Raw genomic sequence first — 16,397 nt, 5'->3', positions numbered from 1 at the left:
AATATTTGCATTCATGGCCTGCCATTACATGTTCATCAATAACCTCTTTTATTATCATTTAAGAGAAGTTTGATCCTATGATCTTTTTCCCTAGGTAAAGTTATAAATAGCAGGGTCAACAGCTATTGTAGGGATATGAAAACTTTCTGCATAGAAAAGCAAGGTTTTCCTACTCCTACTCTAAATTTAACAATTTTATTTGCTCTTCATCGTCATTTTCATTTTTGCTCTCGGAGACACTGCATTCGGAGCCAGGCTTGTCATCTTCTTCAAATTTCAATTACCAATCTTAAATATTAATATTATCTCTTTATCATTTTTGGATCAAATCAATTCACTTGCCTACTAACTACGTAACAAATTCAACTGTACTGTTTTACGAGTAAACAGTTTGGCACCATGGGGCTTAGACAGTTGCGTAATTGCTTTGATCCACGTTTATTACTAACTTGTTTTGATTCTTTCCTTAGTAAAAAAAGAAGATATGGCATCTGATGATGTCAACATCTCACACAACGTGGACGAGCACGAATAGTTATCCCAACATGACGACTCAATCAATGAGACTCGCAACTAAGGGGATGAGATGACGCCGGTTCAAGATGGCCATTATCCTCGGCATGTGGTGGAGCCGACTCTCGATGATGTAGAGGAGGAACATGTCATGGAAACAGTTAAAAGTTTTAGTGAACACCAAAAAGCGATCATGAAACACCTTTCAAGGCAGGATCGGGTGATGACCGAGTTAAAACAAGCATTGCCAGCCGCCTCCAATAACGCGAACGGAAAGGGCCCAATTCCTCCATTGTTCCTGCAAACCAAACGACTTAGATGGTCGATAACAACACCCCAAGTGGTAAAGTTAGTTTTGACGAAGTCGGAGGGACCGATAGCGGATCTGGGAATAACAACGGGAATGATCCTTTCAAAACCGAGCTCATGAGGTTTATGAGGGAAATAAATGAACGAGTGGATAAGTACGCGAAGGAGTTTCACGCTCAAATAGATCAAATTCCGAGAGCACTGCCAGTACTAAAAGGCCCAGATTCGAAAAAATACACGCAATTTTCATTCAAGCCGAGCGCAACACCAAAGTTAATTCCAAAAAGGTTCAAGATGTCGGACATACCAAAATACGATGGGACTTCAGATCCGCAAGAGCACATCATAACCTACACCACGACTGTGAAAGGAAACGATTTGGCTCAACATAAGATCGAGTCAGTTTTGCTGAAGAAGTTTGGTGAAACCCTCACAAATGGGGGCCTGGCATGGTATTCTCTTTTACCCGAGCATTCAATTGACTCTTTTGAGATGCTTGCAGACTCGTTCATTAAGGCCCATGCCGGGGCAAGGAAGGTTCAAACTAAAAAGGCGGACATATTCAGGATTGCGCAGGGCGAGTCTGAACTACTGCGAGAGTTCATGATCTGGTTCTAGAAAAAGAGGATGTTGTTACCGGCGGTACCAGATGAGTGGGCAGCGGAAGCATTCACAAAGGGTCTGAATCCACAGAGCTCTGCTACCTCCCAAAAGCTAAAGGAAAGCCTGCTCGAGTTTTAAGCAACCATATAGGCGGATGTCCATAACCGTTACGAGTCAAAAATAAGGATAGAAGACGATCATCTCGGGTTCCCAATATCAACTAAGGGATGGGATCGAGACAAAAACCAGGACAAGTTTAAAAGTGACTTTGATGCAGATCGACGGTCATCTAGAAGTCATTTTTTACCGTACGAAAGAACTAAAGGATGTAGCAGCAAAGGGTTTCGATAATCGGATAAGTTTACTCCCGATAGAAGAATCAATTGTGGCTGAAATAGTAGGTCGTTACAGGAGAAGGAGGTGCTCAGGGCCCAAGATTCTACATATCCCAGGTTATCAGATTACAACTTTAACATCAACTTAGCAGAGTTAGTATTGGCAATGAAAAATATCAAAGAAGCATAGTTCCCGAAGCCAATCCGATCTGATCCCAGCTAGAGGGATCCCACTTTGTGGTGTGAATATCATGGGACTCAAGGCCATAAAACTGGGGCCTTCCGATATCTTCTAGAGGATGTGGCAACATTGTTGAAGAATGGCCATCTTAGGGAGTCTTTAAGTGACCGGTCCAAGAGCAACTACTGCTAAAATCAGGGCAACACAGAGCCTTCGAAGGTAACAGAAGTCTCCCATCGGCTGACTATCAATATGATTTTTGGGGGAAATGAAGTTAACGGTGTAACCTTTTCAGCGGCAAAGAAAACGAAGATATTAGTAACTCACAACAAGAGACTTCAGGAAGTTGCAGAGGATGACATCACCTTCATGGAAGAAGACGCCGACAGACTCATTTTTCCCCACAATGATGCTTTGGTAATCTCTTTGAATGTTTTAGATATTGAAATAAAACATGTTTTGGTTGACCCAGGAAGCTCAGCCAACGTCATCCAATAGAGAGTGTTGGAGCAAGCAAAGCTGACCAGAAGCATCATTCTGATGACAAAACTTTTAGTTGGATGAAACTTGACAAGTAAGACAACTCAAGTTATCGAGTAGAGATTTTTTGCCCACAAATGTCGTAAGATTGATGACGATATAAGTGTAACGACCCGATCGGTCGTTTTGCGTAATTGCACCTCATTTCCCATTTTTATGCTTCACACAAGTGTGTTTATGATTTTATGACATACATGAGTGATAGTTTCATTTCGGGAAGATTTTCGGGTTGATTTGGACCCTTTGATTCTTGGCTTAGAAGTCCAAACTATTTATGTTGACCAATGGTTGACTTTTGTGAAAGTGACCCCAGAACGTTGTTTTGATGGCTCTGATAACTTTGTATCGTGATTTTGGACTTTGGCATATGCCTGAAATCGAATTCGAAAGTCTGTAGGTTGATTTGTGTTGTTTTGCCAAAATTTGGCAATTTGAAGTTGAAAAGTTTGACTATAGGTTGACTTTTAGCTATTGGATTTAGAATTTGATTTTGGAACTTGAAATAGGTCTGTTATGCTATTTAGAACTTGCTTGAAAAAATTGGTATCATTTGGAGTATAATTGATAGGATTCAGATGCTTAGTTGCAATTCTAGAAGTTCTTGAAATTTACTTTGAAATTCATGCGCTTTGGTGTCTAATTCGTAGTTCTAGATGTTATTTTTGTATTTTGATCATGCGAGCTAGTTCGTATGATATTTTTAGACTTGCGTAGATGTTTGGTTTGGAGCCCCAAGGGCTCAGATGAGTTTCAGACATGATTTAGAATGGTTTGAGCTGAAAATGGAATTGATGGTGTGATGGTGCCCAGTTATCGCAACTGCAAGCACCAGCCTCGCAATTGCGAAGGTGACAGGGGATGGTTAGATACAGCAAATGCGATTTCCCCTTTGTATTTGTGAAGTCAGCATGCCAAAGGGTTGGTTTGCAATTGCGATCATTTAATCGCATTAGCAATAGTGGCCATCTTCGCAATTGCGAAGCCTTTGTCGCAATTGCGACTTTTGTTGAGACTGTAAGGGTTCGCAAATGTGACCCTGATTCGCAGCTGGTCATAAGGGTTGGGAAGTCGGGATTTCACCTCATTTCTCATATTTTAGAACCCTAAACTCTGTAGGAAGTGATTTGGAGAGGGAATTTTCATCTACAAATATTGGGTAAGTGATTCTAATCAATTTCTAACTATATTTCATCAATATATCTTAGATTTAACATCAAAATTATGTGAATCAAAGTGAAAATTTCTAAAACTTTGTCAAGTTTTTGAAAAATAAGAATTTGAGTTTGGAGAGTCGATTTGGATTCGGATTTTGAAACTAATCACATATATGGACTCGTGGGGTTCTGGGTAGTCGAAATCTACCATTGGATCCGGGTTTTGATCGGACGGGCCCCGGGTTGACTTTTGTTAATTTTATGGGAAAGTATAAAGATGATAGCTTTATCTATTGTGATTGTTTTCCCTTGCATTGATTGATGATATTAAGTCAATTTTGGTTAGATTTGAGCCGTGTGGAGACGGATTTTAAGGAAAAAACTATTTTCGAGAGTTGAGTTGGCTTAGTTGAGGTAAGTATCTTGCCTAACTTTGTGGGGGGAGGGGGGAACTACCCCTTAGGAATTGGTTTGTTTGTGCAAATTGTGTTATGTGAAAGTCGTGTACGCAAGGTGACGAGTGGGTACACGGGTTATATGTAGTATTTGACCGGTTTAAGTTAGTTAGACTCTTTTTTCATGCCTTTAATTAAATTGTCACATTATATTTTAATTTTCATTATCAATCTACTCTTACTTGTATTAGTCTATCCTACATGCCTTATTTGACTTTGTTAACACTTGTTTTACATCTTACTTGATACTTTGCTCTTATGTTTTAGTTGAAGTTATTGCTTTCCTTGTTGCCTTGCTACATCCTTAATTGTTGATTTACTCATAATTTAAGTTCTTATTTCGTGAAATATCTTCTTGTTGAGTTATTGGTGTTGAAGTTGTGAAAGTCGTTATCACATTGAGGCGAAGTTGTTAATTGTTGAGATGTATCCCTTGTTGAGCAATTCACATTCATTGTTATTTTTTATATTCCATTACTATTGTTGATATTGATATTCTTGCACACATTGTGATTGAGCCATGGACTATTGTTTTGAAAACATTAATATTGTTGATTATTGGCAAGTTGTGGCATGTGGGCACTTGTGGTGCGAGTTATGATTATGTTGTGATATTGATACGCATGCGGTGGTATAAGGCTTGATATTTATACACATGCGGTGAGATAAGGTGGGCTTTATACGCGTGTTCTAGTAGGGGAACTACTTGAAGCCACACGATGCGATTAGCTGGGCTAAAACGTGGGTAGCTATTTCGGAAAAAATAATTTTTAAAACTAAATGGAAGGCTCTCGCTGTTATATAAGGAAATATTATGATTGAAATTATGAAAAGTGAATACGAGGCGGTACCTCGATTATGATTCTTGTTATATACAAAGCGGTACCTCGGTTTTGATTCTTGTTATAGATGAGGCGACACCTCAATTGTGATTCTTGTTATATACGAGGCGGTACCTCAGTTGTGATTCTTGACGTGTACGAGGCGGTACCTCGGTTGTGATTCTTGTTGTAGACCTCAGGTTGAAAATAGTTATTGGTGAAACACTCCTTGTTGCTATTATTCTTCATTGTCTTATCGGTTTTGTTGGTATATGACTATTGTGGTTCTCTTTAGTTGCTTCCCCTATCTTATCTCCGGGCTTACAATTATGCCTTTAGTCTATGTTATTGACTTGTTTCGTATAATTTATTTCTCTGCCTTCCATTACTTCTCGTTATTATATTTTTATTCTGTTTATTATGTCCTAGTGGGTGTCTTGACCTGGCCTTTGGCCTCGTCACTACTCTACCGAGGTTAGACTTGTGTTATGTGAAAGCCGTGTACGCAAGGTGGCGAGTGGGTACACGGGTTGTATGTGGTATTTGACTGGTTTAAGTTATTTAGACTATTTTCATGCCTTTAATTGAATTGTCACAGCATATTTTAATTCTCATTGTCAATCTACTCTTACTTGTGTTAGTCTATCCTTATATGCCTTATTTGACTTTGTTAACACTTGTTTTACATCTTATTTGATACTTTGCTCTTATGTTTTAGTTGAAGTTATTCCTTTCTTTATTGCCTTGCTACATCCTTCATTGTTGATTTACTTGTAATTTAAGTTGTTATTTCATAAAATATCTTCTTGTTGAGTTATTGTGTTGAAGTTGTGAAAGTCGTTATCACATTGAGGCGAAGTTGTTGATTATTGAGATGTCTCCCTTGTTGAGCAACTCCCATTCATTATTATTGTTGATATTCCATTGCTATTGTTAATATTGATATTCTTGCACACATTGTGGTTGAGCCATGGTCTATTGTTGTGAAAACATTGATATTGTTGATTATTGGCAAGTTGTGGCATATGGACACTTGTGGTGTGAGTTGTGATTATGTTGTGATATTGATACGCATGTGGTGGTATAAGGCTTGGGGTTGATACGCATGCGGTAAGATAAGGTGGTCTTGATATGCGTGTTGCTAGTAGGGGAACTACTTGAAGCCACGCGGTGTGATAAGGTGGGCTAAAACGCGAGTAGTTATTTCAGGAAACAAATAATTTTTAAAACTAAATATAAGGCTCCCCCGATGATATAAGAAAATATTGTGATTGAAATTGTGAAAAGTTAATATGAGGCAGTACCTCAGTTTTAAGTCTTGTTATATACGAGGCGGTACCTCGGTTATGATTCGTGTTGTGTACGAAGTGGTACCTCGGTTGTGATTCTTGTTGTGCACCTTAGGTTAAAAATAGTTATTGGTGAAACACTCCTTGTTGTTGTTATTCTTCCTTGTCTTATCAGTTTTATCTGTATTTGACTATTGCGGTTCTCTTTAGTTTCTTCCTCTATCTTATCTCTAGGTTTACGATCTTGCCTTTAGTCTATGTTGTTGACTTGTTTCGTATAATTTATTTCTCCGTATTCCATTACTTCTAATTATTATGTTTTCATTCTGTTTATTATGTCCTAGTAGGTGTCTTGACCTGGCCTCATCACTACTATACCGTGGATAGGCTTGATACTTACTGGGTACCGTTGTGGTATACTCATACTACACTTTTGCATATTATTTTGTGCCGATCCAGGTACGTCTACTCGTGTTGGACATTAGTGTTGATTGTAGCTGCTATCTGGAGACTTCAAGGTATACTTGTTCGGCGTTCGCATGCCTCGGAGTCACCTTCCCTTACCTTTAATTCTGTTGTATTTCATATTGAAACAGTGTTGTAGTAGATATTCTATATTATTCTGTAGAACTTATGAATCAGTTCCACTGGTTTTGGGAGAGATGTTATTGAGATCTTATTTTGGGAGTTTATTTGAGTTTATTAGTCTTGCTTTAGTATTTTTGCTGATTATTTATGTTAAGTTATTATTAAATGTTAGGCTTACCTAGTCTTAGAGACTAGGTGCCGTCACGACATCCTAAGATGGGAAATTGGGGTCCTGACAAGTTGGTATTAGAGCTCTAGGTTCATAGGTGTTATGAGTCATAAGCAGGTTTAGTAGATTCCTTGCGGATCGGTACGGAGACGTCTGTACTTATCTTTAAAAGGCTACAAAACTATTAGGAAAACTCCACTTTTTTGATTCCTTATCGTGAACTAGTTGACTTTGAAAACTAAATCTTTGTCTTTCTATTCTCTTATAGATGGTGAGGACATGCACTACTGGATCCGATGATCAGACACCCGCGCCCCCTGCTAGAACCGCAAGAGGCTGGGGCCGGGGAAGAGGCCGAGGAGGGGCACATGGTGAGACTAAAGCTCCTTCCCGAGCTGCGATTGAGGAGCCACCAGCAGCTCCAGTTGGGGGGAAAGCACCCGAGGTGCTTGTTGCCACCCCTGCACTTCAGGATACCCTCACACAGTTCTTGAGCTTGTTTGGCACTCAGGCGGGTTGATTCCACTTGCACCAGCCACATCTCAGGTTTGGGAAGGAGCTGAAACTCCCGCGACCAGTACTTTAGAGCAGCAAGTCCATGTTGATTAGGTCCAGAGGTTATGTGTAAGGCCCCATAAAATTTTACCAAGAAATCGAGGTTTATGGTGTCGAGGTAGACTAATGTGTAAGGCCCCTTGAATTTCTATTGCTAATTCAAGCGATTTCGAGCTTAAGAATACAATTTAATTTAGACCCGAACCACATGAGAATTACCGGAGTGTCTAAAGTTATTTGGATACTTGGGGATAACTATTTTTATTAATCTTTGAGTGTTGTAATAAGGGGGAACCCTTGGATGTTTATTTCAAAGTAATAAGCCTAAAGAAAATAGTGCCTAAAAACCCAGGGTTTTGTGGTGCCGAAGTACGGACATTTTTTGGTTGAATAGTGCACTGGGGAATAAAGGAAATTGTTTGGAAGAAGAAGACATTTCTGCGGCCTACTATGCGGTCGTAGAATCACTCTGCGTGCCGCAGAATCGCCGCACAATGAAGCAGAAAACTGGGCAAGTTTGGACGACATTGTGCGGTCAATTATGTGATCACAAAACTGTTTCGCGGGCCGCACATCGATCGTGGAAGCAACTTGAAAACTTTCCTGAGGGAGGTTCTACGACGCATTATGCGACCGCAAAACAGGTCTACGGACCGCATAATGCCCGCAGAGTGGGGAATGACTGCCCAAATCCGGAGGGCCATTTTGCGGCCCATTTTACGGACCGTAGTAACATTATGCAGTCGCATATGCAACCGCAGATTGTGTTCGGGGCTTCATTTTTCTTGTTTTTTGAACCCGACCTTATTCTTATAAAACAATATTGGTAGTCATTTTAGAAGGTTCAAACTTATATTTTAGAGTGGGGGAAGTGATCTAGAGTGTGAGAAGGATTCCTTAACTAATTTTTCCTCAATATTTGCTCAAATCTTGGAAGATTAGTAAGGGAACTAACTAGGTCTTCGTCCTAGGGTAAGATTCTACACCCTAAACCTCAATTTTAAAATTTAACTAGAAATAGGTAATTAGTAAGATAATTCTTGGGAATGGAAAATTTTTATTTTGCATGCATGTGTTATCAAGGGATGTAGGGAGATTGTTGAGCTAAAAATGATAAAGAATGGGTTGTGGGGTGATGGAATCCTCCATGAAAGGGCCTTGAAACCTTAATGCACACCTAGTATTTGATAAAATGCTCAAAGGATCTAGAACCATGAGTATCTTCCTAATTTTGGTTAAATTTGTTATATTTCTAAAATAGATTGAAGTTGCTAAGATTTCCGGAACATTTTAAAGTTTAAGGAAGCTCAAGTGAGGTATGTTGGCTAAAGTTCTCTCTTAAAATTGAATTCCCATGATGTTCTTGTAAGTCTTGAGTTGCCCAATATGAATTAATTTTTATGAATAAGTTCGGTGTCAAAGGATGTATTTATGTGAAAATGTTCAAAATGTGCTCCGGAATATTCCTATCATGTTATGTTGTTCTTCGGGGACGTGTTCAAAGTATAAGTATGTATTAAAATATTGTGACTTCAAGTCAATCCCAAATGGAAGTGATCATGTCAAATTGCGTAAGCAACCACATGTGCCTAAGACCCTTAATTGCTCAATTGGGTGCTTAAAGTCTTGAAAAGAAATGTTGGTTGTTGGCAATCCGTGTTAATGTTTGAAAGTAGAATAGTGAGCATGAATTATGAAGTACGGCCAATGTGCCAAGAATGATTTTGCGTTATGGCCAATGATGCCAATAAAATGAATGACATGTAAAAGAATATGAATTGAGTGGTATATCCTTCTAATAATAAATGCCTTGGGAGTATCGTCTAGCCATCAAGGAAGGGTAGGCTGGAACAACCTAACCCCGAAACTACACGTGTTGGTGTAGGAATGATTGAGGGGTAAATCTTCGTGCTAATGTGATGAGACTGCTTCCCCTTATATGGGATGAGATTGGTGTATTGAGATGTTTACCCTTAAATGGGATAAAATTATTGCTATCAAGATATGATGTAATGTTGACCCACACGACAGTGTGGTCAGACGGCTTAGCCGATCAGGCTGAGATCAGATTCCATGCCGCGCACATGGTGGTATTGTGAGTGTATGTCTCTAGGTGAGACGGCTTAGCCGGTCGGGCTGAGATCGGACTCCGTGCTAAAACACGGTGGTGTATCGGTGCTTAAAATCTTCCAATTTAAATAAAAGAAACCTACTCAAAATATACTTTTCCCTAACTTGACACCTTGTTACCGTTTGAGTCTCTTATTGATTTTATGTTTCAATCTCCGTTTACTGTTACTTGTTTTATTGAAAGGGTGTTTAGTTTTCATACTAGTACTATTCTATTTGTACTAACGTCCCTTTTGTCGGGGGCGCTACATCATCAATGTATGCAGGTGGTTCCATAGCAGGTGATAGTGGCCAGTGATAGCAGCACACCCTCTCTTCAGGTGACTTGGTGAGTCCCACTTCATTTCGGGGTCCAATATCTCTTATCCTTGTATATAGTGTTTTGAGATATAGACGGGGCCTTGTTACTGACACTGTCATAGCACCCTTTTGTTTTTGTTAGAGGATCCGTAGACACTGTGTGGGTGGTATCTGTTTTAGGAAAGTTAAACTAAAAATGTTGTAATTGTATCATCTGTTCCACTTTAACTATGATTGTACAATGTACTGTTTTGAAAACTTATTCATGACGTAACTAATGGAAATGAACCGGTGTTGTTCACATGACTTTTTATTGACTTATTAATGAAATGTATTCTTCTCTTTATTCATGGGTGAGTTGGGTAGAAAGTATTGTAAAGGCTTGCTTGACAGGGGTATCCCTGTTGAGCGTCGGTCACGCTCCCCGAGGTCAGAGCGTGACATAGAGATTGCTTTTGAGTGTGGTGATACCCGTCATATGGTGAGGGAATGCCCAAGTCTCAGGAGGGGTGCACCTTTACAGACTATTGAGGCTCCACTGATTCAGCCAGGTCCATAGACATCCCAGGCCATGGTTGCTGACCCAGTTGCTGCTCCACCCGCACAACCAGCTAGGGGTGGGGGAAGGGCCGGTAGAGGTCGCCCTTGAGGGGGAGGCCGGTCCCGATTCTATGCTTTTTCGGGTAGGACGGAGGCAGTCGCTTCAGACGCAGTTATCACAGGTATGGTTTTGGTTTGTCAAAGATATGAATCAGTCTTATTTGATCCGGGATCCACTTATTCATATGTGCTATCTTACTTTTGCTCCATTTTTAAATATATATCGTGATTCTTTGAGTTCTCTTGTTTATGTGTCCACGCCTTTGGGAGGTTCTACTATTGTGAACTGTGTGTATCGATCGTGTTTAGTTGTTATTGGTGGTTTTGAGGCCAGAGTTGATTTTTTATTGCTCAATATGGTAGACTTTGATGTTATTTTAGGCATGGACTGGTTGTCCCTCTATCATGTTTTTTTAGATTGTCACGCCAAGACCGTGACCTTGGCTATGCCAGGTTTGCCACGGTTAGAGTGGAGGGGTGTTGATACCCAATTTTTTCCTCATATTTTTAATATATATATATACTTTCAAAGTAGCATATTTGCATCATCATTTAGTTTACAAACTCATACAAGCAATGTTCATAATTTTCCGTAATCTTTAGAAGCTCTAAATTAATTTCTTGCTGCATTTTATTACATAAATATCCAATAATTACCCTTCAAATTATTTTTATGATAATTTAACCATCCAAACTTATTATTTACACCAACATGTATGTTTTATAATATTCTACTTCATTTTTCTATAATTGCATTTGCATTTTTAGGCTAATTGCACGTTTTTGCAATAATAGCCTATATTACTGTATAATTACATTACTTGTGCCAAAATAACTTTTTATATTAATGTTAAGTTATTATTTCCCATAATTTTAGTGCACAAATAATATTTTTGTTATATATTAATTACTTTTATAAATTATTGTTTTGGTAAATATTGGGTATTTAAACAACAATCCATTTAAAACTAATTTCGGATCAAATAAATGGCCCAAAACCCTCAAACATCTAGCCCAAATACCCCATCCCAAATAAAATGACCCACTAATCCAAAACCCGATCGGTGTGCCATCTCCATGACCCGCCCATTCCAACTTTTAATATTGGCCGTTGATCTCTCAAGATCAATGGCCCTTATTCACCCTTCCCTTTTAATTAACCCAACCCCTAAACTCTAACCTATTATCCCCTAACCCGATGCCCTCACACTCTCTCAACCTCCCATTCTCTCTCTGAAGAACCCTAAACCGCCCCCCTCCCCCCAAAATCCTTCTCCTAATCCCACTAAATATGGGATTCGACTACCATTTCTTGCCATATCTGACCCCATTTTGGTACTGGTTGTTCTCTTATGGTATTACCTAAGTGCTTTCCTAAACATGGCAAGCAAATCTCTTCCAAAATCGAACCAAAATGGTTCAGATCTCTGATTTTGAACGCCATTCTGTTTATATACATTCCATGCTACTATGTGAGTCCGATTTTTTGTTTAGATTCTGTTGATTTACACTTTCCCTAAAAACTAGGGTTTATAGATTTCTCTCTTCAATTGATTTTCATATTGATTTGCATGTTTATTTTCCTTGTTTGTTGCTTAATTTACTATGTTTCCTTGATTATTGCTCGATTTTTTCACTACTATATAAAATCCTCCCCCATTCCCTTTTGGACAGATTTTGAATCACAAAATTTCCACTAAAAAGCGAAAGATCTTCACTCTGTTGTTCGCTTATTGTCTTGTTCTACTCTGGCTCTTGGCCAGCTGAAAGCCAAGGCCACCAGAATTCCTATTTTTTGACCTTCCTTGAGTGCGAGCATTGCCCTGGGTTCCTCAAAGCCCTTGGGAACTTGATGCATCTAAGGTCCTGGGTTATATTGATGTGTTTACATTCAAGGTGTTGTAGAGTCTGTTCTTGCTTGTTTTGTCTACTTGTCAATCAGTAACTAACGAGTTCTTTAGCCTTTGCAACATTCATTATCTTGTGTTCATGATTTGCATATTCACATCTCTGAAATTTCATAATCCAATGTGTTTCTAGACTATCTCTATGTGCAACCCTGGTAGTATCGAATCTGTTTGTGATATGAACCTCTTTAGCATCTGCTTATGCCTAAACTGCCAATTCTGAAATGTGTTTATGTTTAACCGGAACAATTTAGACTGTTTGAAGTCGTTTAGCTTAATATATTGGTACTTTGAGTGTCTACATTGGTCATATGACATCAGTTTGTTTCCTGCCTTGTCCTGGATTTCTATAGTGATTGATTTGTATCTGTGATATGCACCAATCCATGTTAAAACCCTCATTCTAGCTATGATTTGCTCCTATGATCATTTTATCTCTTAGTATATCCTTACCCTGCCTTACTCTGCACTCCCTAGCAACTAGTTGGAACCTTTTAGAATAGCTTCCCAACTTGAGTTTCCCTCATGAAATTTGACTATGTTTTGCCTTGTTGCTATGAGTTAGTCTGTTTAACTTCTGGTGTGTAACATAATTTTACCCTTAGGTTTGAACCTGTTAGGTTAATGTGCTATTGTTTGTCTTACTGGCCTAATGCACCTTTGCTTATTAGTTTGCAATCCCAGAAGTCATAATTCCCCCTTGCTTCCCACAAATGTCCTTTGCCCCAATATGCTAAGTGTGGACTTGTGATATCAACCTGTCTTTTAAGTTTGTTTACCCTCTTTGCTGATATGTTCATTGTGTGATCACCTCTGCAATGCGTGTTTCTAAAAATGTAAATGCACTTCTTCAAATTCTACCAGTTGATCACTATTTTTCATTCTCATTAGTTATTTACCCTATTCTGAACCTACAATTCTTGGCCGGATGAAAGCCAAGGCCACTAAAGCTTTCTCTATTAACCTCCCTAGTGTGAGCACTGCTCGGGGTCTATTTTGAGACCCTTGTGAACTTTGACACACTAGGACCTAGGGTTCTTTGGTCACTTTCTTTACTACTCACCTCTGTCTCTTTTTTTGTTTGATGAATGTGCAAATTGATTTGTGTGAGTGATTGGTTTCTGGATCTTATGATCAAATCATGGCTGTTTGGTTTGGCTTGAGTTCTCCTATGGTTACTGGGCTATGTTGAGATCCGTGTGTGCTAAAAGGTGGAGAAAGAGCTTAGTTGAAGGCCTGGCAGTGCTGGGTATCTCTTTGGGCCTGTCTTGGGCCTACTGTTATTACTTGTACCACTTTGTAATTTATTTATTATTGGGTCTGTAATAATTCTGTAAGAACAATTGGGGTAATAGTGAAATTGGGAAATGGGTATCTCCTAATACTTGCATGAAAATGGTAGAAAGCATGCTCATAGGATTTGTGTGATACATTTGCTTTCCGACCTGTTATATTTAAATATCTTTGTGCACTATTAGAGATCATGTTATTAGGGCAATCACACACTCACATAATTGGTGTACTGTCAAAGCATGAGTGCTCTATTTATTCCTATGCCTATTGCTATGTATTGCTAGATAGCATGCCTATAGGAAATAATTGCTAACAACTGTTCTTAAATCCACACCATGTTCATTAGATACCATGCCTATAGGATTTTAACTAATTAATTCGCTTCGTTCATCTAGACATCATGCCTATAAGAGCTAAAGGTATAAAATGAGTTCCAATCATCAATCTCTAGAAATCATGCCTATAAGACATCACTGCTCGCTTTTCAAACGATGTTTCATTGATTATCCATGCAATTATTAGGAAGCATAGGTAATTTTGAGCATTTCCAATAAGTTTAACTATCTGTGCAAACCATTTAGAGATCATGCCTATAGGTCTATTAACTTATAATCTGTAATAAGCGACTTAACAGCAACAAGTATTCACAACTGGTAATTTAGAAATCATAGGTATAAAATAGCCTGCATATTTGAATCAGATCATCTAGAAGCCATGTCTATAGGGCTTAACGACTTCAATCTCCCTCAATTCTGAAACTGTCTAATACCCTACATAGAAATTTGTCTGCGTGCCTTTGTTTTCTAATCGCGGAGGCTAACTTGAGCCTTTAATTGTATTTAATTGCAGTACAATCTGTTTTAAATTGTTGCCTAGTTTTAACATTTTATGAGCAGCCTAAGTCAAGTCTAGAACCACCCAAAATAGAGGTCCAAATGCCTTATGAACCATAGGTATAGGACGGGTAGTGCACACATAAGGTACGACTTATAATTGAACTAGTGCGCTTTAGGTAATATCTTAAAGATAGTAATCGGGTAGTAGGAGATGATAGTGTGTGCCCGCTGAATAATACGAGTCACACCCCATCTTGAGGGAGTTACGAAGTATTATTTATGTTGCACGGGGTGATCCTTTAGGCTAAAAAACTTAGGACCCCTATCTTATTCCCTTTTTATATTTGAATCAAGTGTTTGTATTTCCTCAGAGTCTTTTAATAAATTTCTCAAACTTCTTGATTTCTCTGTCTTTATTTATCCGACTAGTTCATATAATTCAAGTTCAATCGGGATCCATAGTTGTGGACCTTGAAGAGTGCCTAACACCTTCTCTTTGAGGTAATTTCGAGGCCTTACCCGATCTATGATGATGCAAGCTAGTCAAACCTGAGTCATATGCGAATAGGTTCCCTAACGTACCTTGAAATGTTAGTTGGCGACTCTCCTCTTTTAATACTTCCTTAAAAGAGTTGTCACATGTCGAAACTCGATTAAGCGAGAAAAGGGGTTGGACAGCATGGCGACTCTGCTGGGGATATACACTTAGGCTCTTACCATAATGAACTTGGCTTATGTGGATTAGTTTTCTCTATTATAAATGCACATTCCTTTTCCATCTTTATTTGTTAGATTTGTTATAACACCCACATCCCTTTCCCGTTCACCTTTACTTGTCTAAAACCGTTATAACATGTACGACCCTTCCCTTCTCCATCTTTATGTGCTTAAATTTGTTATAACATGCACATCCTTTTCCATATCCTCCCTTAGTTGCTCTAACTGCTATTTATTAGCTATATCATGTCTCTCCCACCCCTACTCCCTTGCTCACTTTATTACATTCCCTATGTTCCATGAACTAACATTTTCTTTTGTCTTTCTTTTTACGTCCTTTATGTTTTATCTTAATAATGCGTTTATTGCTTTCACATATTTATCGTGCAAATACTTGGAAATGTGTTATTATATTTGCATAAAGCATGCTCCACATCATATTTCACTCGTGCCCAACTAATACTATAGTGCCACTTGATGAATGTCAGCGCTCTTCCCAAAATTACCCTTTTAATTTGAAAAGGCTTATTTGCAGTAAAACTAGTTGATCAGCGGTGCAGTCGACGGTTCGGTGCCTTTCCTTCTCATGTTGTCCACTTGAGGGTACCGGTCTAGACCCTTCTAAAAACCTCACTCTAATATTAACTGTGCATGCATCATGTCAAACCTAGTATGGATTAGGACGTTGTCCACGTGATAATCCACTAAGATAAGCCTTGTCCAAAGTCCAACAGGATTTTCATAATCTCAATAGACACCATCACGTTATGTGCATTACTTGGAGAAAGCATGTTGATATGTTGATCATTAATGTGTAAATAGTCAGACCTAGAGGGGAAAGGGCTAACTCTATTTGTTTTGCTGAAAATGAGGCACGAAGATCCCAGGTTCAGCATGGTTCAAAATATCTCACCTTTGCTGCTTGATTGGTGGAAGAACCTCTCACCTAGTGACAAGAATCATGTGAAAAGGGTCCTCGGAAATTTACCTTCCTTATTGGACATCCGGCCAAATAACGTATTGATTGAGGCCTCCACCGATACCTACTCCCCAACAACACCATCACCACCCAACTCAATACCCACAAACAACCACATACCAC

Source organism: Nicotiana tomentosiformis, chromosome 1 (genome assembly GCF_000390325.3).
Source record: "Nicotiana tomentosiformis chromosome 1, ASM39032v3, whole genome shotgun sequence".
Classification (NCBI taxonomy): Eukaryota; Viridiplantae; Streptophyta; class Magnoliopsida; order Solanales; family Solanaceae; genus Nicotiana; species Nicotiana tomentosiformis.
Note: the sequence above shows the minus strand (reverse complement) of the source record.